Source organism: Mus caroli, unplaced genomic scaffold (genome assembly GCF_978045245.1).
Source record: "Mus caroli unplaced genomic scaffold, Mus_caroli_1 scaffold_2, whole genome shotgun sequence".
NCBI lineage: Eukaryota > Metazoa > Chordata > Mammalia > Rodentia > Muridae > Mus > Mus caroli.
In genome coordinates, this window is record NW_028227257.1 from 107,459,186 (window position 1) to 107,471,686 (window position 12,501).

The 12,501-nt window shown below is 44.7% G+C and overlaps 1 pseudogene; it reads right to left on the reverse strand.

The window, feature by feature from the left end:
* Positions 1-665: 665 nt before the first annotated feature.
* Positions 666-1,472, reverse strand: LOC110306187 (26S proteasome non-ATPase regulatory subunit 9 pseudogene; annotated as a pseudogene).
* Positions 1,473-12,501: the final 11,029 nt, after the last annotated feature.

The window sequence follows — 12,501 nt, forward strand, 5'->3', positions numbered from 1 at the left end:
ACTCTTTTTTTTTTTTTTTTTTTTTTGGCACTTAGTAGGTTATTTATTTAAAAAGAAAAAGAACAAAAGAGGGCAAGAACCTGGGAAGTGGGTATGAGGGGAGGTCTGAGAGGGACTTGAGATGACAGGAAATATAGAAATGTACTATGTGCATGTACGAAATTCTCAAAAATAAGTATAAATTATATATGTATAATACATATTCCTCAGAGCCTAGCCAGCCATGTCAGTATATGCCTCTAATCCCAATACTAATGAGGCAGAGGCAGGGGGATCTCTGTCAGCTCAAGGCCAGCCTGGTCTACACAGGGAGTTCCAGGATAGTCAGAATTACACACTGAGTCCCTGTCTCCAAAAAGAAAATGACATCAAGCCGGGTGGTGGTGGCGCTCGCCTTTAATCCCAGCACTTGGGAGGCAGAGGCAGGCGGATTTCTGAGTTCGAGGCCAGCCAGGTCTACAAAGTGAGTTCCAGGACAGCCAGGGCTATACAGAGAAACCCTGTCTCGAAAAACCAAAAAAAAAAAAAAAAAAAAAAAAAAAAACCAAAACCAAAAAACAAGAAAATGACATCAAATCATTACTCGCCAGAGTCATCCGCACTCACGGGCTCATAATCTAGAGAATTCCCAGACAGGCTATGGCCTAATTTGCACAAGACGTAGCTAGGCACAAATCACACTTTTAATAATGCCTCAACCCAGAGATTACATCAGGCAGCCAAAGCGTCTCTTCCACCCGATGCCCAGGCTTCGACCATTCTCCTCCAGATCCTTACACTTGAGGGAGCCTAGAGAATGAGGAAACCCCTCCAGGCCCAAGCCCAGGGCCAGCCGAGGCAGCTTTCCCGCAGATCCCAGGAAACAGTCATCTCTGGAGAGGAATAATGTTGCAGCCCCTCGCTATGCTGCACCACAGTACCCACGTTCTGCAGTGACTGGAAGTTTTGGGTGTTCACGGAGCCGAACTCCACAATTTCGTCATCCACTTGCAGGCCCGCAATACTGGCTGGGGAACCAGGGCTGATACTGTTCACTCTGGCAAAGGCCTGGGGCAAGGCAGGGCTGTTGGAGGCCAGCCTGGGGTTCATGGCCTCTTCTCGGGCTTCAGCCATATCCCAAGCCTGCTTCTCTTTGTCCCGAGCATGTAGCTGGTGCAGGGCCTCCTCCACTTGCTTCATCAGTGCCTTGTGATCATTCTGGAGACAGATGATGTTGTGCCTTGCTGTTCGGACCTGGTACAAGTCCACATCTGCCCGGGGATAGCCCTCACAGTCCACCAGCGGCTCGTTCATGCCAATTCCTTTTTGGCTCTCCAGGACATCGTAATTAGCCTTGATCTCCGCCTCAATCTCCTCCTTGCGTCGCATCAGCTCCTGGATGTCGCTGACCGCAGCCGCACGGGCTTCGGAGGACTCTGCCCGGTGCGGGACGTCTTCACCCGACATCGCGGATCTCAGGCTAGAGCTCCGGGTTTCCCCGAAGCAACTCTTAAAGAAAAACATTTAACTGGGGCTGCCCTACAATCTCAGAGATTCTGTCCATTATCACCATGGTGGAAAGCATGGCAACAAACAGGCAGACATGGTGCTGGAGGAGCCAAGAGTTCTATATATTGAAGGTAGGCAGGAGGAGATTGACTCACCACAGTTAGGAGGCCGCTCTCTTCTGCAGAGGGCAGAGCCTGAGCATAAGACCTCAAAGCCCACCTACACACTGACACACTTCCTCCAAGGCCATGCCTATTTTAACAAGGCCACACCTCCTGATGGCCACACCTCTTAATAGTGCCATTTCCATGAACCAAGCTTATACAAACCACCACAGACATTTATACTCAATTAACCAAGAAATTCATGTGATTTCTCCAGGCCCCTTACTGCTAAATCCTAGGTGCTTAAAACAACAACAACAACAACATCCTATTAGCTAGAAAATGACCAGCATAACTTCAGTTCTCTTTGTTTTGTCTGAGATGGAAACTAGAGCCTTCCACAAGCCAGGAGAGTGCCATACCTCCAACCTCGGAAGTTGTTTGAAGATCTCAAAATATGAAAAGAGAACTAGGTGTGTTGGTGAACACGTTTGATCCCCAGTCAGCACTCAGAAGATAGAGGCAGGCGGATCTCTGTGAGTTCAAGGCCAGCCTGGTCTACAGAGCTAATTCCAGGACAGCCATGGATACACAGAATCCCTGTCTCAGAAAAACAAACCAACCAAAATAAGCAAGCAAACATATATGTGTGCGTCTGTGTGTGTGTGTGTGTGTGTGTGTGTGTGTGTGCATACACATATATGAAAAGAGAAATGGGTATTCTATGACTCTCAAATTCACATGATGAAATCTTAGCCCCTAGTACTTTAGGAAATAAATTTATCAGGGGGTAGAGAGATGGCTCAGAGGTTGGGATCATGTGCTGCTCTTGCGGAAGGCCTAAGTTTGATTCCCCTCCCACATGGGGAATCACTTTGTAACTTCAGTTTCAAGGGATCTGGTAGCCTTCTGTACTTCTTCAGCACCAAGCATGCGCATGGTTCACAGTCGTACGTGCAAGCAAAACACTCATACAAATAAAAAAAAGATTAAAATTAATGTGGGTTTTTCTTTTTAAAGAAAATAAATTTCTTGGGAAATCCAGTCATTGCAGATGTAATTAGATAAGATGAGCAAGATCAGACGTAAGTAGAATGGATCTGGTTTCAATATGACTGCTGGTGAGTTTTCCTCATGGAAAGAAAAAGTTGGGTGTTGTCGAGAATTGGGATTGAGGACAGAGGCAAGAAGGAAGCCTCAGACTCAGAGGTCAGGTTATAACAACTTTATTCATAAATAGCAAATAGCGAAATGGGATCATATTCTTTCTCATGCACACACACACAGTCCACCAACCTCCGGTCTGGCCCGATGTCATAGCCTGGCTTGATGGCGGTGTGCCAGGTAAGGTTCTCAATGTGTCCTTCTGCTTTCCGGTTCAGCTGGAGCTCAGTCGGAGGTGCTGGCTCATCCTGTTCGGCCCGGCCGAGGGTTTAAGGGTCGGGTCGGTGGACTCGGATCTATCAGCATCTCTATGGGACTCTGGGAGCCAGTGAGTCTCGCTGGTCAGCCTCGGGTATTTAAGCTACTCTTAGCCAATCATAATTTAGGCATTCACATATTACCTCAACGGGCGTTTACCTTACTTCAATGTTATCATACTCATCCACACACTCCAGGCTTGGTTTCCATAGTTACATCCATCCATGGTATCGTCCCCTTACATCTTGTTCCTTACAGACATAGACACACAAGAGGATGGTCTCCATGTGAAGAGGAGGCAGAGAGTGGGTGATGATCTCTAAGCCAAAATTTGCTGCAAACCCGACAATGTGGGACAAGGCAAGGAAGAGATTTTTTTTTTTCTCACAGTTGTCTGTCAAGAGCTAACTCTACTGATAACCTTCATCTCGGACTTCCAGCCTACAGCACGGTGACACAGCAAATTGTCCAAGCCCTCAAGTCTATGGTATTTTCTTACAACAGCCCTAGCTAACTAACACAGACAGTTCTGAGGACTGTTTACACGTCAGAGTTAGACAAATGACCTTGTGACTCTTGTCTAGTGACAAAATTATTGGTTCTCTATTTGTTTCTTAGCCAGTCCCAGAAAAGCATTCCCCAGATGTTGGTTTATTTCCACCCTCCCCTCTTCTCCCCCTCACCCTCACCTCAAAATCCAAGAAACCTTTCTGTGATGTTAAGGTCATTGCTATGCCTCGGTTCTCTTAACCACACTCTGGTATATATTACCTCCAGCATCCCTGTCTTGCTCATCAAGGATTTGCACAGACCCCAGACTAATCTTAGTTCTGATGGATGGAGGAATCACCCAAGCCTGATTTTGTTTGTTTTTGTTTTTTTTTCTTTTAAGTATTTTTGAAGGAACTTTAAGTTGGATTCAAGAAGTCATTTTCTTCCTTCCTCCTTTTTCTCTTCTTTTCTTTTCTTTTTAAAGCAAATATGACCATCAATCCCAGATAATCTTGTTTGCTTTACCTGCTTGACCCTATTTTCATCAGAACATGTCTCTTACATCTTAAAGCCAGAGCAGCTAACATGGTCTTTGGTCAGTTACTTCTATCAAATAGTTTTTGCTTGGCTGATTTTTAAAACTGGAAACATAAAGTGCCCATATCCTGTAATAGTTCACGTCTTTGTCGGTTCAGAGAAATTAATTTATGTTCAGAGAAATTTATTCATGTTCAACAGGAAAGGCAAAAGTGTACACACAGCAGGAATCAGAGCCTCAGGCAGGCCTGGCTCTGCAGACACAGAGGATGTGGAAACGGCTGGAGCTTGGCCCAGCCACTTAGACTAGTTTAAGTCGAAGTTTTCTGATTTGTTTGTGTTCTTTTGAGCCATACGACTTGGTAAATTAAGTGAAATGAATGTTGAGTTAAAAAAAAAAAAAAAAAGTAAGGCCTGGACTCCAGGTTCTCCCAGCATCCCTCACTCCCTACCTGGCATACTCTGCCCCCAACCCTCCACTTTCCAGTCCAGGCCTGGGCTGCCCTTCTCCCCAGAGGCTCCTCCCTATATAATCCAGACATTTTTGGTCTCTCTCCTTCCTCCTCCTCCTCTTCCTCTCCTTCCTCCACCTTCTCTTCTTCCTCCTCCTCCTTCTCTCTTCTCTCTCTTCATTGGAGCTCCCCTCTCTCCCCCACCCCACCCTACCCCTTTTCCTGTGGTTACTCCCCTGGCCTTGGTCCTTGGGCCAGTGAACTTGCCCGGATGCAGTTTCCCAATAAACCTGCCTTTAATATAATCTAATCTGGTTTGAATTGGCTCATTTTGGTGAAGGAGAACTAACCTATCAGGGGGAATAAAAAGAAAGGTTATAAGGGATTCTATTGTCTCTTACAAGGGCATACCAAGATCATTGGCTTCTATTCTGAGACAGGGAGCCATTGAAGAGTTTTGAGCAATGGCGCGCGCGCGCGCGCGCGCGCGCGCGCGCGCGTGTGTGTGTGTGTGTGTGTGTGTGTGTGTGTGTGTGTGTGTGTATGTGTATGTTGAAACTCTATTTTCTTGTTTTTTCTTATTTTTTTCATATATTTAGATTATGTTTTCCCCTTTTCCTCAACTCCCAGATTCTCCCCACCAGTTTCCCAAAAGAATTTTATATTCTTTCAAAAAACAAAAACAAATATACAAATAACCATAAAACCCAAACACCTACACATAAACAAAAGTCAAACAAGCAAAACAAAACAAAACAACAACAACAACAAAACAGTAAAACCAACCAAACAAACAAAACCCAAAAAACCAGTGAGAAACTAAGGAAAAGATGGAGATTGTTTGGTATTAGCCAACTGCTCCTGAGCATGGAACCAACCCTAGGATGTGATTGTGAGAAGGCTATTCTTGGTTGTTAACTTGACTACATCTGGAATTAACTCAAATCCAAAAACTGGATGTGTAGGCTTGCATTTTTCAAATCCTACTTTTGTAAGGGTCCATGATTCATGGAAGAATGACACCTTGGACTCAAATAGTATGCGAAGGCAAAGAGTGTTTCATTGTGCAGAAGTCCAACACGCTGGGTCTCCCATTACCAAGACTGAAAGACACCCAAGTGAGCTCGCAGGCCTGATTTAAAGTCATTAGAGAATTCCAGAGTAGGTGACCTGTATGTTAATCTATTTGGTCCATATCTAGGGACATTCCATTACCCAGGTGTAGGGGCTGGAAACTTGCTGGGGACGTCTGGAAACAGCTGCTGACCCATTGTCCTTGCCTCGGGCCAGGCGTCAGGTAGCTTCAAGAGGCCTGGACTTGCCAGGAGTTCCTCAGAGATTTAGGCCTAGTCACGGAGTCAGCCTAGCCTTCTCACTTTAATAAGTGTACTTTGCAGGTTTATATTTTTCAAATATTTAAGTGTACTTAAGTGCCTTAACCTCCCTTCTAGCCCACCAGTGGCAGTGAACAGGAAAGGTTAATAGGGCAAAGTGGGAGGTAGACCTGTTTAGTTCTTTGGAGCGAATCCCGTCTGAGTCGTCAGGATATCAGCAGTTCACTTCACAGGAATTAGCAGCAGTAGCTCAATCTACTCACAAACACTGTTCATAAATTAGAGATGGCAGTTCCATCTAGAAGAAACTGCAAGGCTCAGCCAATCGGCCGTGGGGGCTGCAAGAACACACCAGGACACCACCGGAAGTTCTTTGGTGCATTTCTGTCTATGAAGTCATGACAAATGATAGCAAGAAAAGAATGGCAAATGGAGAAGCTAGAGAAAGCACCCAAGGAGCAGGAGATGTCTGCAACCCTATAGGTGGAACAACAATATGAACTAACCAGTAACCCCAGAGCTCGTGTCTCTAGCTGCATATGTAGCAGAAGATGGCCTAGTCGGCCATCATTGGGAAGAGAGGCCCCTTGGTCTTGCAAACTTTATATGCCCCAGTACAGGGGAATGCCAGGGCCAAGAAGTGGGAGTGGGTGGGTAAGGAAGCAGGGTGGGGAAAGAGTATAGGGAACTTTCGGGATACCATTTGAAATGTAAATAAAGAAAATGTCTAATAAAAAAAGAAGAAAGAAAGAAAGAGAGAGAGAGAGAGAGAAAGAAAGAAAGAAAGAAAGAAAGAAAGAAAGAAAGAAAGAAAGAAAGAAAGAAAGAAAGAAAGAAAGAAAGGCAAGGCAAACCAATACTACTCAGCATAGTCTACTGTCGGGTTAAATCTATACCAAGGGACTGCTTAGGGGTGACTCCAATCATCCAGATGAGGGATGTTTGTAATTGACAATGGCAAGTAGCAGTGGAGAAGTGGTTCAATTCTGAATATATTTTGAGAATAGAACTGATTTTTTTAACAGGTTGGATGTCCAATACTAGAAAAAAAAAAGATCCTGAGATAGACTCTAATCAGGGTAAATCTGATAATGCTTGCTTGGAATGTAGAGCAGAGACAGTACCTAGTGATGAAGCCTGTGGCTTGAAGGTTTCTGCCAACCACATAATGCCTGCGATCCGGCCAGCAGGAGAGTGGGGTCAAGGCAGTGTTTAGCAGAGTGGAGTGGCGGAAAGAAGCTGATCGAGAGGAGAGTGCTGAGTCACAGGCTCCGCCCCAGGGCTAGGCTACCTCTGCATTTGTAATTACAGGAACCAGTCAGTGCCCTTAGTTCGCTTTTTCTGTGGTTTGTATCCAGTGCACTGTTTACTGCGTCTGTGAGTGGTTCGAATGAGAAGCCTCTAAGTTGCATTGCTTCCCTAAATTCCGTCTTAAAGACTTTATTAGAGTAATTGTAGGGCCCCAGCACATTAAACAGGGAAGCACAGAGCTGTACATATGCTCCCACCTAGACAGAACCTCCTCCCCTGTCAAAACCCCTCCCTGGTGATATTTGTCACAACTGAGGAAGCTGCATTGATGGGTCATGGTCACCCTAAGTTTACATGAGGACCCAGTCTTGACACTGTGCACTCTGAGGATTTGACAATAAATACAAACCCATTATTACAGCATTGTAAAAAGCATTTTCATGCCTCCAAAGTGTGTTCTGCATCATTCATCTCTTCCTTACGCACTAGAAATTATCTATCTATCTATCTATCTATCTATCTATCTATCTATCTATCCATCCACCTATCTATAACTATTTCATAGTCTGTGCTTTTCCAGAACATCATACAGTTGCACTCATACACAATGTAGGCTTTTCAAATTCACCTCTTTCACTTACTAACATGCAGGTAAGGCTCCTACTGAATGAAGAACATCACAGTTGGCTTCCAGTTTAGACAATTATAACTAAGACCACTGTCAATATGCGTGAAGGTTCGGTATGGACCCAGATTTTCAGATCCTTTGGGTACACATGAAAATACAACTGGTAGGGTGTGTGGGAAAATGTTTGCTCTTGCCTTCCAAGGTGTTTGTGCCATTTTGTATTCCTTACAAGCAAGGAATGAGCCTTCCAGCTATTCCCCTCTCATTTGATGTTCTGGATTTGCCTGTTTGAATAAATGTGTGGATATCTTTGTTTTTTCCTCCATTCCTTCTCATTGGCTCTGCTTGTTTTATTGACAGGGCCTCAATATTTAGCCCTGGCTGTCCTAGAACTCGCTCTGTGTACCAGACTGGCCTTGAACTCAGAGATCTGCCTGCCTCTGCCTCCTGAGTACTGAGATTAAAAGCATAGTCACTACACTCTGCTATTTTTGCATTTCGCTTTTGGCATTTGTGGGACAGCTTTTCTTATGGTTATTTGTCATCTATATTTTGTCTTTAGTAGATGCTGGTTAAGACATTTGATCCATTGTTAGACTGGGTTTGTTTTCTTTCTTTTTATTGTTGAGGATAATAGTTTTTCATAATGTTCTTTTGGAAATATTCTCTCCTGGACTATGGTTTGTTTTCTCCTTGTCTTGACAGTGTCTTTTAAAGAACAGATGTTTGAATTTTAGTAAAGTGCAATCTAATGGGGTTTTGTTGTTTTTGTTTTGAGAATCTCTATGTAGCCCTGTCCGGGAGCTTGGTATATAGACCAGGCTGGCCTCGAACTCAAAAATCTTGTCTTCCTCTGCTTCCCAAGCAGTTGGATTAAAGGTGTGAGCCACAGCATACAGCAGTTCTTTCTTTTATAGAAGATGCTGTTCTAGTTTGGTTTCATTTGCTGTGATAAACAACAGATTAAAAATCTACTTGTGGGAGATGGCATTTACTGAGTTTACAATCCTGACTAAAGTGCTTTGACCGGAACATGAAGGCAGGGATTCATGGAGAAGCCATGGAGGAATGCTACTTATTTATTTTATTTATATGAGTACACTGTAGCTGTCTTTAGACACATCAGAAAAGGGCATCAGACCCCATTCAGAAGGTTGTGAGACACCATGTGGTTGCTGGGACTGGAACTCAGGACCTCTGGAAGAGCAGTCTTAACCACTGAGCCATCTCTCCAGCCCTCAGATGGACAATAACCTACTGTTATGGATGCCTGTGGTACTGTGTAACCATTTAAATTATCTAATATTTATACCAATAAAGACATGGGAGGTGAAACCTGCTAGCTCAACGAGGTAACTTTATATTCTTAACTGTATATACAAAATGTCTATTTACACGCCTGATTCTACAACTAAGCTGCTAGTTCTATAGAAACCTTTCTCGCTGTGTCATTTGACTGAGCTAGTCTACCTTTCTCTAGAGCCTCTTCAAATCCAAGATGACTCCTTGGCTCTCTTAAATATAACCCTGTTTCACTTGTGTCCTGTCTGCTGATTCCCTTATTCCTGTAAATCCAAAGAGACAATCCCCATTTCTCTCTTTTTTTAAAAAAAAAGATTTATTTATTATTATATCTAAGTACACTGTAGCTGTCACACCAGAAGAGGGTGTCAGATCTCATTGAGGATGGTTATAAGCCACCATGTGGTTTCTGGGATTTGAACTCAGGGCCTTCAAAATAGCAGTCAGTGCTCTTAACCGCTAAACCACCCCTCCAGCTCAATCATTGGTTCTCACTAGGAGCTCCATCCATAAAGGCTCTTCCAAGCCAAAACAGAGCGCTCACTCAAAAGTCCAATTGCTTATACAAAGAAGTCTCTAGCTCCTCCCAGGCACCGTTGGTAGGCTGAACCAAATCACAGTCATGGGGGGTGGGGCTCCAAGCCAAGTCAGTAAGGGCCTAACCATTTGCCTCGGGTCATAGAGCAAATAGCACAAGATCTCTAAGTAACACACCTTAAAACAGGCTGGAACTTTCCATTCTTTAGCATTCTTATCTATGTAGGCCTTTAGACGCACACCCAATCTGCATTTCTTCAGGACGCACCTAACTGCATCTTTCAAGTGCAATATCTATTTAAATGTTTATATTTTGCTAATGATTAGGTTTTCTATGTACAGTAATCAAGTATACTGTTACAGTATTGTATTTAAAAACTCTCACTAGATGGGCTGTGGTGGTGAAAGCCTTTAACTCTGGCCCTAGGGAGGCAGAGAGAGAGAGAGGGGGGATCTCTAAATTGGATGCTTACCTGTTTTACTGAGTGAGTTCCAGGGCAACCAGGGCTACACAGAGAAACCCTGTCTTGAAAGACTGGGGTTGGGGAGGACAACAAGGGGGAAAGGAGGACTATACGAGCAATGTGTGGAGGAGGGGGGGAGGAGACGCGACACGCGTGGGACCAGCATGCCTAAGGCCATCTGGGTTTTTCTTTTCTTGTCTTGTCTTGTCTTGTCTTTCTTTCTTTCTTTTTTTTTTTTTTTTCTTTTTTTTTTGGTTTTTCGAGACAGGGTTTCTCTGTGTAGCCCTGGCTGTCCTGGAACTCACTCTGTAGACCAGGCTGGCCTCAAACTCAGAAATCCACCTGCCTCTGCCTCCCGAGTGCTGGGATTAAAGGCGTGCGCCACCACGCCCAGCATCTGGGTTTTTCTTATGGTTCTTCCCTCTGTAGTTTATAACTTGCATCTTACAGTTAGGCCTATTGTCCGTGTCGAGTACTTTCCGAGGAAGGGGGTATAGTTAGTTGTCTTAGGTGCATTTCTTTCCTTTTCTGTCCCAAATACATCTGAGAAACCCTTTCAGAGTCCCTCCAGTACCAATCTAAGAATTCAGAGGCCGCTCCCCAACTCCAATCCCCTTCCCCTTGAATGTGTCTTCCATTTCATTGAATTGTTCTCTCGTGGAGTTGCAGACTCCTTAGAGCACTGTCAGGGGTGCAGACAGACCTGCCTACCATAGAGGAAAGCCCAAACCAACAAGCATAGCAAATCCCATATGATGTATGGGCTGCTGTTTGCCATCTGTATTCTACCAAGTCAAAAGCAGTCATTTCTGGACTTAGCCAGGATCAGAGAAATCTCTGATTTCAGATCTAAGCTCAGTCAGTGTGATTACCTAATTACAACACACCTGCCACATAGAAGCTGGCGCTTTTAGGAGGGGACTGTGTGGATGGCTGCCTCATCAATTGGCAACAGATTGGTAGCAATGAAAAAGCCGTGGTTCCACTATTACTGATGGGATGGTGTGCTTACAGATCAATGCCTAGCATGGCTGTCCTCCTAGAGGCCCAACAAGCAGCTGACAGAGACAGATGTATACTTAAAACCAACCAATGGACAGAAGTCGGGGACACTTCCTCATTTGTGTCTTCAGCAGCCCAAGTGTCACACATTCCTCTCCCATGTACCCACCTCCAGGCTCTTGCTTTGTTGGTGCTAGGAACCAGTGAGCACCCACAGCCCACAGTCAAGTACTCCCTCCAGACTCGGTTGCCAGATTGGACTAGGGCCAGGCATTGGCTGGGTTACCTCCAAGCAATCTGTGAGAATGCCTGCTGTTCCCAGTGGGTAGCACTCAATTGCCAATTCTTCAAGGGTCCCTCCAAGCCCTGAAAGAACACGTAACCCCACTGCGTGGTAAATGCCTGTGCCTTCTTTAGGATGGCTGTTAACACACATGGTGATAAGAAGGTCCCTGGCCAGACTTAGAAGTGGGAGGACTCTAGGAAGCAGATCCTGAACAGAGATAGCAGCAGCGATAGCCCACCTCCCTCTTACCCATCAGCCACATCTACTGGATGCTGACATCAGCACTTGAGCTACAGGTGACCTTAGGTGTCCTTCAGACCAGCCTGCTAAGAATTTACAATTATAATCTGAGAAAATAACTGCTCCTCCTTTCCAATGGCTACACCTGTTTTTCCAGTCATATCTTTAACGGGAACAACTGTGCAGTGCAAACTTGTCTGTTCTACCAGGAACACATAGGTAACAAGGCCATGTCTGACTGGCTTTGTATTTCTGATAATATTCTCCACATTGTATGTACAAGTTGCAGAAGACTGGACATGAAGGTGATGGCAAACCTGATTTTCAAACACTCCTGTCTCTGTCTACAGCTCTCTGAGCATCTCTTATTCCCTCTCTAGTGTGTCTACCTTCATGAGTTCACCCCCCTGCCCTCTATAAGCTGCCTCTTGACAGGAGCTCTCAGATTCTCCTGCCATCTCCACTAACCTGCAGCTAATGGGACATATTTCAGGGGGAAGGGGTTTCGTCCTTGATCCAGCAATAAGCCAGTGTCTCTTTTACTTAGGCAGTGGCCTTACCTGGTAACTTGAATATCAGCCTTCTATGGAGGGCAGGCATCTCTCACACAAATGATGGAAAAGAGACATTGGACAAATATGGAAGCTACAGCAATAAGGTCTCCCCTGCTGTGTGTGGAGAGGAAAGAGACTTTGGGAGAGACTGGGTATTGCTGAGAGACATTGGTGGATCGATGAATTTTTGATTATATTCTAGTAATTTTGGGCAAAAGAGTACCGTCAAGAGCGCCAGGTTGAACTGGGATGTGGTGGTGCACACCATTAAATCCCAGGACTCAGGAGGCTGAGGCAGGCAGCTCTCAGAGTTTGAGGGCAGTCTGGTTTCCAGAGCAAGTTCCAGGACAGCCAGGGCTACCTAGAAATACTCTGTTTAGAAAAACAAACAAACAAACAAACAAACAA